Raw genomic sequence first — 12,556 nt, 5'->3', positions numbered from 1 at the left:
CAATGAGAAGTAAAGAAAAAATATCAATTATTACATTTGGAGATGACAAACTCAGAAAATCAATGAAAGGGTTCCTCCTATCTCTACTCACTGAAATAAAGATTTAAGAAAAACAAATTGTTATATGTATTCAGCCTAATGTCATTAACCAGAACGGAAATCGACAAGTTTTTTGTAGAGAATAAAACCAAGCCCGGTCCTATAGGTCAGATCCCATTCATAATGTAGTGATCCTTGTTTTCATGAGTCTTGTGTTGTGATTGATTGAATGTGGTGTTACATTTCATTTAAGAATTCTGCGAATAACCTTTGTTGGTTAAAAAAAAAGTAGCAACTTTTCCAGCCCTTGGTCTTTTGAAGTGAATGTTCAGCGAGTGTTTTAGATGGATATCTTATAAATTGAAACCCACTGCCATGGCAGGCATTGCACGATGAAGATCTCTCACTGCTCAATGGCCTTAAGCAGGCGCGTAGCATCGTTTTTGAAAGTGGGGGAACCAGCCAGAGAAAATGTTCTTTTTTACTTACCTGAAAAAGTTGACAAGCAAAAAAAAAAAAAAAAACAAGAGGCCCATGGGCCACATCGCTCACCTGAGTACTGTAGCTTAGAAAAAGTAGAAATTGGTTTATTATTGAAAAGTTAAAATTCAAAAGTAATTCCATGATCAATCATGGATTTGCTATTCTTCAAAGAATTTTCCCATATATTTCTATGTAAAACTTTGGTCGGCCATTTTGGCCCCGCCCTACCCCCTGGGGTCATGATTTGAACAAATTTGAATCTACACTACCTGAAGATGCTTCCATATAAATATGATGAATAATGGCTTTGTCATTCTTGAGAAGATTTTTAAAGAATTTTCCCATTAATTTCTATGTAAACTTTGGTCGGCCATTTTGGCCCCGCCCCACCCCCAGGGGTCATGATTTGAACAAATTTGAATCTTCACTACCTGAGGATACATCCATATAAATTTGATGAATCATGGCTTTGTCATTCTTGAGAAGAAGATTTTTAAAGAATTTTCCTATATATTTCTATGTAAAACTTGGTCAGCCATTCTGGCCCCGCCCTACCCCCGGGGGTCATGATTTGAACAAACTTGAATCTTCACTACCTGAGGATGCTTCCATATAAAGAACCTGGTTCACTTGTCGCAAAATTCGGCCCCGTGTCAAAATTGATTTTGATTTTGGAATATTCCTCTAAATTCTTCTAAAGAGTTTATATTTTTATGAAATTATCAATATATACCTGTAAAGAGCTTTATTTATGTTTTATATAGCTGTAAAGATAGCATTGTTTACGATAACGTTGCGATATTTTGACGTTGATTTATGCGACGTCATGAATAAGAATGGGATATAATATTTCAAAATATATCCAGCTAACATGCATTTGCCATAATGTAGGTTCATTAAATTTCGTTCACCAACGAAAAATGCAATTTACTGTTCTACATTTGACAGTATACCATACTTACAAATATATTTTTCATTATTAATGGCAAATATTTGAATCAATTCGTAGGTTTGAACTCTTTTTTAAAATCATATTTATTAGAGAAAATAGTTGTTTATTGGTGGGTTTTCATATGTAAGTGGACTGATGCCATGAGATTAATGCCGCTAAAAATATTTCAAAGAACTTGAAACAAAAAGGTACAGGAAGTGTTGAAAAAAAAATTACCATCATACTTTAAAAAGTTTACTATTTTATAGTTAGTTTGATAACCCTACTCAGTTTTTCGCCTTTTTTTTGATGACGTCATTGCTTTTCTATCTTTCGTCCCTCTGCTCACTGCACTTTTTTAAAAGATATATCGTCGTGTTATTAAATACTGATTGAAACCAATTTCGCTTCTATGAATTTATCATGAACAGTTGACTTAACAAAATATTGAAGATGGAACTACGCCTAAGGAGAAAGGTCTTCATTCAATTTTGTCGCTCGTTGAATTACAATTTCTTATGTTGCGAGTAAAACTTTTCAACGTAACAGACTTTGAAGTTTGGACATCCGGACTGCGAATCAGCTTAAAATTATCTATCCTCTACCTTAATCATTTATTCTCCCGAGAAAAAAAGTGTTATCTGGACTTATTTTGTCTATCTCTATTCTGCGGCCAATTCTACATGTATGTGATTATATAACACGAAGCACCACCATCCCATTTCCAGCGTTTTTTTTTTTAATTTACATATAAGAATTTTTTACTCTCTGCCAATTAGTTTTCGGTCAAATCTCAAAGAACTATGATATTGTGAATTTTACGATTCATCAGTTAAATGAAATTGATTATTAGAAGACAAATGCTCATATTTCAAAATGTGTTTCCCCTATTATTTTAAAAATAAGTCGTTATTTAAGATGTATTGATTCGTTTTACCAATGCTTATTGAAACATTTTTATAAGATTTATTCAAAGATATTAGCCGTATGTCTTATAGTTTAGAAGTGGAAAGAAAAGGATGATGTTTTTTTAGGTTTAAGAATGTGTTCCTTTACAAATCAGTATGAAAAAGGGCTAACATATTTGATGTTTTACTGAGAGGGCATAGAAATCGATGTTGGACCGCTGAGTGAGATGTTGGACCTGTAGATGAAATGTTAGACCGCTTACGTCACATTATGGGCGAACCTTAATCTCATTTGCTTTCGTTGGTGATAAACAGTGATGGATATGAAGTTTACATCACGAAACGCAGTACAAGATACATGCATGTAAAAAAAAACAATAAAAGGTATTTAAAAACAACATTTATTGACAGCTAGCTAGTGTCCTCGGGCAAAATGAGTTTTGTCGACCCTCGACCCAAGGTTGGTTCGAAGGTCGACAAAATGCATGTTGCTTTCGAAATCAGTCAATAAATGTATAATATTTCTCGTACATGTATACAAAATAGTTTATCGTTTCGATTCAGCGCATCATTTTTAAAGACGGTCGTAATAACCAAACTTTGTAAATGACTAAAAGGATTATGATTGAAGTTGTTATAGAAAATGATTTAGTGTGCATGTAGCTGAAGACCTGTGCTCGCTGGTCTGAAAAAAAATGGAATGGACCACGGTCACCGTAAAACTACATGGTCAGTTCTGCAGTAAGTGTGCATGTCGGTATGGCTCGCCGGCTTTAAGCTTTCTTGCTTTTCTTATTTTATTTTTAAAAACAATATTCCAACAGAGAATTCGAAGTAAATTCATGTTATCATAAAACAAAATTGTAGAGCTATTGTTCTGATACATGCAGAAATATAACCAGAATCTACGTGATACGCGTATTGAACAGACCGAATTTAACCTTTACATTTCATATTGTCAAGGTTTCGTGTTATCGTTCCTCTTCCAACGTTGTATACGAGAGGTGTAATTTCACAATAATAAAAAAACTTGACGCTGTGTAGATATATCGGTTGGTACATAGATAAGCTAAATACTTGTACTTAATTTCACCCCTATAGTAAACAAGGAGCAAAAGGTACACTGTACATGTACCACACGGTTTATTCATTATTAGAAAGCATGTCGATTCTCGGAAAAGTAAACAGGGTTTATTTCATCTTATACAGTGTGACACAGCAACTTCCATGGGGCAGATTAAAAACATGAAAACAAAACAAACCTTTAAACCTCTTTCCTTCCTATATATCTTATCTACACTGTACTTTACAAGGTATTCTTGAACGTTGCATACCCCCCCCCCCTTATTTTTCGGTAGTTTGCTACATCAGTTTTGCTTTTCAAAATATAATCAAAAGAATGGAACAGGGTGCAGCCCCCTTGAAGGACAGATCACTCTAAAATTCATTTTTAAGAGTGGGGGGGGGGACGGTCTTACCAGATAATAAAATTGATATATTTTACATGTTCTAGGGGTCTATATAATGATATGAGTGGTGAGAACAATATCATTATTTGAAATATTTAGACACTTTTTCATAAATACACGTGCATAAGACCGAAGCACTTATAAACATTTATAAGCAAAATAAAGCTGTACACTCAGCATTTGTTTAGTTCATCGATAATTAATCAAGCGTATATTTTTTGTTTACATAATAAAGTTGAGAGAGAGAAGTAAAAAGTTAAGGTTTTGTCAAAGGCCAACATGTCCAAAAATTTATTTTTACAATAGCCCCAAAACTATGTGAGGTATAAAGTTAAAACTTTTACAGTTTATAAATTTTTCATTGATTAACAGATACAAAGTATCACTTGATAAAAAAAATACTTGGAAAAAATATTAATTAAGAAAAATTCTTCTTAAAATGCATATATTTTCAAAAAAATACACCTAATTAATTCATAGATCTTAGTGAAAAGCATTATTGCAGAAACAAAATATGTTTATCAATGAAGGGCAAGTTGGACTTGGATAGCCTCTGGAAAGTTGTTTTCCCTGTTTATTTTGTCCAAATGTTAAGACTTGAAAGTGAAAGTACAATGCAAATGGCAGATTTTATAGGGGTCTTGTCTTTATACTTGTCATGCTTTCAATAATAGCCTTTCAGAGACCATTCAAGTCCAACTTGCCCTTCAATGATAAACACATATTATTTTTTCAATGATGGTTTTCACAAAAAAGACAGAATAAAGCAGGTGCATTTTTCTTAAAATATGCACATTTCCTGATACAATTTTTCTCAAAAAAATATCTTTTTAAAAATATTTGTCATCAAGGGGTGTTGCTAAAACGCGGAACGGAAAGCGGAACGGAACGGAAAACGGAAAATTTTAGTCAAACAATTAATATAGATTTGATATAAATCAGATAAAAGAGCAATATTTTTGTTGTAGAATTCATTTCTTATAAAAATTTATTGTAAACTTTTATATATTCATGAGTCATACATACCCTCCGTCCAGAACTGGTGTACAAGCGATGCCCCCCACCCTTTTCAACAGGCCATGTTGCAGATTAAGTCGAGGAAGGTTAAGTGGTAGTGTTTGTGAAAAAATGGTACTGAAAGAAATTCGACCCCCCCCCCCCCCCCACCAACACACACACGAAATAGGATTTTTGTCTTTGGGCAAAGGACACATCCCCCCGGTTTGCTTGTCAAATTTATTATATGTTGGAATTTTTTTAATGACCCCCCCCCCTTCAATTTGTTTCCAATGCCAATGACTGTAAAGACAAAAGTAACTGGTTATGATTTTCAGATTATGCACGCAGTGCCGAATTCGCGAATCATGAAATGGGGAGTGACAGTTTCGGGTCTGGGTAGGGGCCCACAGCCACATTAAAATTTGATTTATTAAATCTTATGCATATTTAGGACACATAAAGGAGGTAGACTTATTACCATCCTCACAATGTCAAGGGTTTGTGATTTCTCGAACTCCCGAATTCGAGAAATCACAAACCCTTGCATTGTGAGGATGACCTACTACAACTTCTCAGACCTTTCCGATGAGCGGGAAAACAAACTCATTTTTTACGGGGTCATTCATATACCCCCCCCCCCCCCACACACACACACACATATATACCGCAAACAAATAAAATTTAACTTCATTGAATGCAAAGATTCTGCATTATATCTACCACATGAAAGTTTTCCAATTTTGTCTATCCAGATCGAATATATATATATAGAAAGCGACTCTTTAGAATAAAATTTTTAACAACCAATGTATATATAAGAGATGTTTATTCGAGCTTGCCGTAAAGGTTTGCCCTAAAGGTAATCTTAATAATTTTTTTTTTTACATTTTATTTCTCTTTCCATGGTTCATCTAGATATCAAATATTTGCTCCCCCAGTCATAACCTTTTAACTACGGAAATGTTCGTTCAAGTTGACATCCTCACACTTTTTATAAATGTAATTAATGCAGTAAACTAGTGTAAAAAAAATAGTTCTGAAAGATGTTGGAGTTGGAACTTATCCCCCCTCCCGAATCAAGCAATTGTCTTCTTTTTTGTTTTTGCTTGTCAAATACTTTTCAAGTTCGTTTACCCACCCCACCCCTTTTTCAAATGCGATTCTAGGTGATTGCTATGTTAGCGATTTTCGTAAATAAGAGACTTATCATGACAAAATCAACTTGTATTTAATAGTGGGGGATTGAATATGTACAAGATATATAGTTTATGATAAAATTTGTGTATTTTAAGTGATTTAGTCCAAAATAATATATTCCGTTTTCCGTTCCATTCCGCTTTCCGTTCCGTTTTCCGTTCTGCGTTTTAGCAACACCCGTCATCAAGTGATACTTTCTATCTATTAATCAATGATATATTTAAAAACTGTAAAGGTTTTAACTTTATACCACACATAGTTTTGGAGCTATTGTAAAAATGATTTTTTAGACATGTTGACCTTTGACGAAACCTTAAGGTTGGAAGAGTATAATTATGTTTATGGTTAAAATGGATTATCGAGTAAAACTTAACCATTCATTTATTAGGTAGAGGGTAGGATGAATTAATTAAGATTTTTTCGACATGAAAATATATAAACTTAAACTGAGAATATAATACAAGTTAAGAACATATATGAGCTCTTTTCGAAACTTTTCACCTTAACACAGATATCTTATTACAAGTACATATAGAGACGATCGATCGATTGATTGTTAACTTGTAGTTTAATGTTCAGAGGCCTCTGGAGAATATTTCACTCATATGGAGACGCCACTACTTGCCGATGGAGAGCTGGAAATTTTGCCCTATGCTCGGCACTTATCCAGGGTCATTGAGCAGTGAGGTAATTTTTTTTCGTGTCTACTACGACGCGGGAACTCGGTTTATAAGGTCTCATCTGAAGAACCTGTCTCCACGTCCCACAGTGGGATTCGAATCCGCGACGCAAAGATCAATTCCTTACTACGCGACTCTATAGAGCATAATGCTCTGTCTAACCACTGCAATACGCTGCTAAGTGTCAATTTCTTAGAAAATATATAAAATGCGTGTCTTAATAAGGATTTAAGTTTTGCAGATGCTTTCTTGGAGAATTTTTATTTATTTATTCAATTTGACAAAATCCACATGTGGCGCAAGTCATACATACAGTAAACAAATATAAAATATATATTCACATAGATGTTCTTATATTACAAGCATCACGTATGAAATTACAAATATTTCTTGTAGGTGTAACATCTGCTGGATTAAGAATTTCATATTAAGATTTGATTTACATGTACAGAGGCGTAGTCACAAACTTAAAAGTTGGGGGGGGGGGGGGGGGCTCAACTTCAGAAATTCTTTGACAAGCAAAAAAAAAAACAAAAAAACAAAACAAAACAAAATTGAAAGTTTTCCAACTCGAAAATCCTATTTCGTAGGTGGGAGGGGGGGGGGGGGGGGGGTCAGTGGCCAACTTTTTTCAAAGGCAAGTTACTTTCAATTCCAATTTTCCAACAATTCTTCGATATCACTATACTATGGTCTAAAAATGGGGGGGGGGGGGGGCAACTATCCCTTTAATGAAAATATCCTATAATAAAGGTTATATAAAGGTTATGTTGGGGAAAAAAGTGGGGGGGGGGGCAGGTCTTGACGATTTAATTACTATATTACATTACTATATTATACAACTATTACTTCAAGAGAAATGCTGACTCAGTTGTTGAACTTTTAAAAAATGCCATAAAATGAGGCTTAATATTATTTCAAAGTAGCTGTGATTTTGTTCTTCATTAAAAAGTGGGGGGCACAGACATACTCTTGCCCCCCCCCCCCCCCCCCATCTGAAAGTGGGGGGGGGGGGCTAGTGTGCCCCCGCTCCCCCCCCCCCCCCTGTGACTATGCCCTATGATGTATTATCAAAAAGTATACAAAATTCACTTCTTAGTTGTTTATAGAGAGGACATACAAATAAAGAATTATGTTCATCTTCAACGACATTTTGACAATTATCATTAATACAATATCTTTCATCTCTTTGGATAGACATAAGGATAGCATAGCATAGACATAAGGCGCTATAGGTCTATGCTTGGACCACATGCATACTTTGTGATTCTTGACAATAAAAATGTATCTTTACATTTTCTATCCTCTGCCCTTTTGTTATTACGATAAAATGTAAGTATATATTGCTTACGCTTCAAAGGCCTATAGATCTATTTTAATATAAAAAAAATGTTACACCCCCATTGTGACGTCATTATTTTTAAAAATGACGTACTTGTATTTCTAAAATATTTTATCGATAAGGCTTTATAGACAAAGACATTGCAACTAAATGTATAAAATAACATTGACTTGATATTCATAATATTGATGTGAAGAATTCATCCTATAAAATTACGATTTTTCAGCGATAACTGGCGAGTAATATTTCGTCTTATAGCACCATTCCGTCTTATTCATGTGTGTTGGTGGTTTAAAAATTTACACATTTTTAAAAAATAAACATAGTCCGCAAAATAACACCATCGTAATTTTTTGTATAAAGAATGCTTTTAAATCAATATTTCATCTGAGAAAATTTCAAAGTGGTGTTATGATGCGGACCTATTGAAAAATGCTTTTAAGTAGTTGATTTTTAACGATTTTTCCGGAAATACGTATTCCATGCATGTTTTGACCGCCATTAAATTGTTAAATGGGGACACATTCTAAAAATTTTGGTTTATATTTTAAGCAAGCATATATCCAACATTTATTTCCACTATAAAGTTTTGATTCATAGGAAACTTAAATTTTTGAAAATTCTCAGGGCCAAATATAATAAGAAGTGAATTTTGTTCTTTGATGAATTATGGCTCTGTCATTCTTGAGAAGAAGATTTTTAAAGAATTTTCCTATATATTTCTATGTAAAACTTTGGTCGGCCATTTTGGCCCCGCCCTACCCCCGGGGGTCATGATTTGAATAAACTTGAATCTTCACTACCTATGGATGCTTCCATATAAATTTGATGAATTATGGCTCTGTCATTCTTGAGAAGAAGATTTTTAAAGAATTTTCCTATATATTTCTATATAAAACTTTGGTCGGCCATTTTGGCCCCGCCCTACCCCTGGGGGTCATGATTTGAACAAACTTGAATCTACACTACCTGAGGATGTTACCCCATAAGTTTCATCTTTCCTGGCACAGTGGTTCTTGAGAAGAAGATTTTTAAAGAATTTACCTATATTAATTTCTATGTAAAACTTTGGACGGCCATTTTGGCCCCGCCCTAACCCGGGGATCATGATTTGAACAAAATTGAATCTACACTACCTGAGGATGTTACCCCATAAGTTTCATCTTTCCTGGCACAGTGGTTCTTGAGAAGAAGATTTTTAAAACATGCAACCAAATTTTCATTAATTCCCAATTATCTCCCCTTGAATGAGGGCGTGGCCCTTCATTTGAACAAACTTGAATCCCCTTCACCCAAGGATACTTTGTGGCAAGTTTGGTTGAAATTGGCCCAAGAAGAAGTCGAAAATGTGAAAAGTTTACAGACAGACAGACAGACAGACGGACGGACAGACGGACGCCGGACAAAATGTGATCAGAAAAGCTCACTTGAGCCTTCGGCTCAGGTGAGCTAAAAACTTTAAACTTTTTTCTCAGTGTCAACTACTTTCAGTACCAATTTTAATACTACATTTTCGGTACATCACTAAAATGGGGGGGGGGGGCACCCAGGCTTTCAATTAACATTTCCTATAGTATAAGTAAGGTTGGGGAAAAAAGTGGGGGGGGGGGGGGGGCCCCCCCCCCCCCTCCGTTGCTACACCCCTGTTAAGAGCCAAGAAAAGGTTTTTGAATTTAATAAAAACTTTCACTGGTATATATTGTGACTGTTGCGGGTTTTTTAATTCTTTATTTTCAAATAACAAAACTCATTAACTTTTTTTTTTACATTTATTTAGTCAATTTATTTTACACAGTACGTATACTAGTATTCTGGCTCCATTGTGCACCATACACTTTACACCATACAGTGTAGGACCTAGGACGTAAACGTTGGACGTGTAACGGCACCTACATAACACAAAAATTGTAAACACATTATAAAGAGTCACACATTAATACAGACTACTACTAGAGCAAGTTTACATTTTACTATGATCCTGCTTTACTTAATGTTCAAATGATATTGAAATTGTTATACATAAACTGTACAACCTGATTTATGCATATATTAGTACGTTAAACCTATGAACTGGATGGTTCTTGGTAATAAATAATATAATACAAACAAGTTATAACCCACATAACCCACCATACATGATAATGGGATAATAATGGGGTGAGCATCACAGCGCTGCATTACAGAACTTGTATTAAATGCTTTTACAAAATACATTATTTTACATGTAACTTACACTTACACAAAGTAACGTGACTTATATTATAGTTATACTTTAGCTTTTAGAGTCATAATGAAAATAATTACTGGAATACCGAAAATATTGATTATATAATTAATACTACTCACTATAATATTTATAGAACATACAAACTATACAAAAACGAATGAACATTCAAACGAATATTACTAAAATTAAAATACGTTGAAAAAAATGTTATTCCAGAACCGCAAAATTAACAAAACAGAGAAAAAAAGATGTAAATAAAACGTTACTCGCCTCAAAAGTCAGTGTCTGTAATTACACTATAAAATACATTAATTTGACAGAATTTTATTACCAATACGAAAATTGACTGATCATTCAGAACCCGTGCATCTGTTTCCAAGGGCTGGAAACCTAAACTCAGGTGAATAAATGCAGATAGTAGAGAGATACCAATAAGGGTATTCAAATGAGAGGTAGAGAATAGGATACCTGAAAAAAAAACAAAACAAAGTTAGAACAATAATCACAATAAATTGAAATATTTTACAAGACAAATAAACAATACAACAGAATAAATGAGACAGTAAAGTCCATTTATGAAAGAAAATTTATCAATTTGATTTAAGACAAGCACAGCATCGTTTTTAGCACGTTTAGCTTGTATGCAAATTTCATTTTCAAAGAGTACCCAGATAATTTAAAATAACGGAACATTTTCCGAGGGATAATTGTCAGTCCAAGCTCAGCAATCATGGCACTTGGCACAGCCGTTGAGACAGATAATAACTGTTTATTCAGGCGACGGGTGTCGCATTAGAAAATGAAACGAGTTTCTCAATTAGCAATGCCACTGTGCGCTATATAGCAAGGCGTGCGACAGGCAAGGGCATCACAATTCTTTACACTGCAAATCGAATACATTACCAAACTACTAGTGCTACTATCAAGATGAGAGCTACCAAAGTTACTGGTTCCAGAAGAAATACCTTGGACAAGAGATTCTCTTTGATGGACAGCGAGCGCCGTTTCAAGAGAGCCTGCGAGCAGATTGTTCAGCTCAATTACAAGATGTCTGACCTGCAGTCCAGATACAGTAAAGCCAAGAATGAAAATCACAGATCCTTCAGATACAGCCTCAGACTGAGACTTGCAGTCGTCGAGGGCCTTAGAAACATGTACTATGACTACGCTCACAACAAAGCCCAAACTGTTGCAGATCTGCGGCGTGAAATGTTTGGAGAGGATGTACAGATCATCTCCGACGACATGTCAGACTCCGGATCAGATGAGGAGTACTGAGCAGTTTCTACAGAAATGAAGTATACTGCAAAGGCTCTTTTTAGAGCCATCAAAATTTTTCGAAAAGATACCTTTATACAGCGTTAAATTGAAACGTTCACAAAAAATTCACAATTATAGAATTACACCATGCCCCCCCCCCCCCCCCAATACACATGCAAACATATAAACATACATACAATTGTACATAAAACAAAACAACAAAAAAAAACCACACAAAAACATACAATTTTCCATTATCATATAAATGAATTACAAAATCACATAATTATACATACACGCCCCTTACATTCCGCCCCTTCTTATTCTATGCATGAACAGGTGCCCCCCGCTCCCGACAATTACAGTGACAGAAAACTAGTTTAAACAAATGACATCAACTTATAAGTATTAATAAAGACATAAATTAGAGAGAAAAAATACGAATAGCAAGTTATCATTTCAATTTTTCAATTTAAAACATTCATTTACTGACAAAACCGGAAAATAAACACTACTTACATGTCTACGGCCACATCACGTTGAAAGCACCGGTTCTCGTCCGATCACCGAAGTTAAGCAACGTCGAGCCTGGTTAGTACTTGGATGGGTGACCGCCTGGGAATACCAGGTGTCGTAGACTTTTTTTTTTTTTAAATTTTCTTTCTTCAACAACCTAAATTGGTTTCAATGCTATTAGTGATATTAATTCATAGGTAACAATTACAATTTACATGTATTAGGAACAAAATGTTTTTCAAGAAAAAAAAATCGTGAAACTCGTGCAGTCAAAGGGAGATAAGCACAACATCGTTTCCAGCACGTTTTGTACAGCTCATAGAAATCTACATGCATGTACCTGGTAAAAAGAAGGGGGAAAATATCTCCGATTAAAAGTTTATAAGAAACAAAATTTAGACATAACCGAATATCAATAAAAGTTAATTAACAAAATTAATTAATTATTTGCTTGCCTGAAAATCTCATTTTTTAAAGAGTACCCAGATAATTTAAAATAACGGAA

At 34.5% G+C, this 12,556-nt stretch overlaps 1 non-coding gene across 1 annotated transcript; it reads left to right on the top strand.

The window, feature by feature from the left end:
- Window positions 1-12,056: 12,056 nt before the first annotated feature.
- Window positions 12,057-12,175, top strand: LOC134243158 (5S ribosomal RNA). Its single transcript, XR_009986984.1, has one exon. It is a non-coding gene; the product is annotated as a 5S ribosomal RNA (ribosomal RNA).
- The last annotated feature ends 381 nt before the right edge of the window (window positions 12,176-12,556 follow it).

The sequence above is a fragment of the Saccostrea cucullata genome, unplaced genomic scaffold (assembly GCF_032062105.1).
Source record: "Saccostrea cucullata isolate Sc308-1 unplaced genomic scaffold, CSIRO_AGI_Scuc_v1 ctg161, whole genome shotgun sequence".
Taxonomy (NCBI): Eukaryota; Metazoa; Mollusca; class Bivalvia; order Ostreida; family Ostreidae; genus Saccostrea; species Saccostrea cuccullata.
The sequence above is the reverse complement of the archived record's forward strand: the minus strand, read 5'-3'. Positions and strand labels throughout refer to the sequence as shown.